The sequence below is a fragment of the Mustelus asterias genome, chromosome 24 (assembly GCF_964213995.1).
Source record: "Mustelus asterias chromosome 24, sMusAst1.hap1.1, whole genome shotgun sequence".
Lineage (NCBI taxonomy): Eukaryota > Metazoa > Chordata > Chondrichthyes > Carcharhiniformes > Triakidae > Mustelus > Mustelus asterias.
Genome location: NC_135824.1, coordinates 62614467 through 62615682, shown reverse-complemented (window position 1 = coordinate 62615682; position 1216 = coordinate 62614467).

Sequence of the window (1216 nt, the reverse complement as noted above, 5' to 3'; positions counted from 1 at the left end):
GCACTCCCTCAGTACTGACTCCCTGACAGTGCGGCACTCCCTCAGTACTGACCCTCTGACAGTGCGGCATTCCCTCAGTACTGACCCTCTGACAGTGCGGCACTCCCTCAGCACCGACCCTCTGACAGTGCGGCATTCCCTCAGTACTGACCCTCTGACAGTGCGGCACTCCCTCAGCACTGACCCTCTGACAGTGCGGCATTCCCTCAGTACTGACCCTCTGACAGTGCAGCACTCCCTCAGTACTGACCCTCTGACAGTGCGGCACTCCCTCAGTACTGACCCTCTGACAGTGCAGCACTCCCTCAGCACTGACCCTCTGACAGTGCGGCACTCCCTAAGTACTGACCCTCTGACAGTGCGGCACTCCCTCAGTACTGACCCTCTGACAGTGCGGCACTCACTCAGTACTGACCCTCTGACGGTGCAGCATTCCCTCAGCACTGACCCTCTGACAGTGCAGCACTCCCTCAGTACTGACTCCCTGACAGTGCGGCACTCCCTCAGTACTGACCCTCTGACAGTGTGGCATTCCCTCAGTACTGACCCTCTGACAGTGCAGCACTCCCTCAGTACTTACCCTCTGACAGTGCAGCACTGCCTCAGTACTGACCCTCTGACAGTGCAGCATTCCCTCCGTACTGACCCTCTGACAGTGCGGCACTCACTCAGCACTGACCTTCTGACAGTGCGGCACTCCCACAATACTGACTCTCTGACAGTACAGCACTCCCTCAGTACTGACCCACTGACAGTGCAGCACTCCCTCAGCACTGACCCTCTGACAGGGCGGCACTCCCTCAGTACTGACCCTCTGACAGTGCGGTACTCCTTCAGTACTGACCCTCTGACAGTGCGGCACTCCCTCAGTACTGACCCTCTGACAGTGCAGCACTCCCTCAGCACTGACCCTCTGACAGTGCGGCACTCCCTCAGTACTGACCCTCTGACAGTGCAGCACTCCGTTAGTATTGACCCTCTGACAGTGCAGCACTCCCTCAGAACTGACCCTCTGACAGTGCAGCACTCCCTCAGTACTGACCCTCTGACAGTGCGGCACTCCCTCAGTACTGACCCTCTGACAGTGCGGCACTCCCTCAGTACTGACTCCCTGACAGTGCGGCACTCCCTCAGTACTGACCCTCTGACAGTGCGGCATTCCCTCAGTACTGACCCTCTGACAGTGCGGCACTCCCTCAGCACCGACCCTCTGACA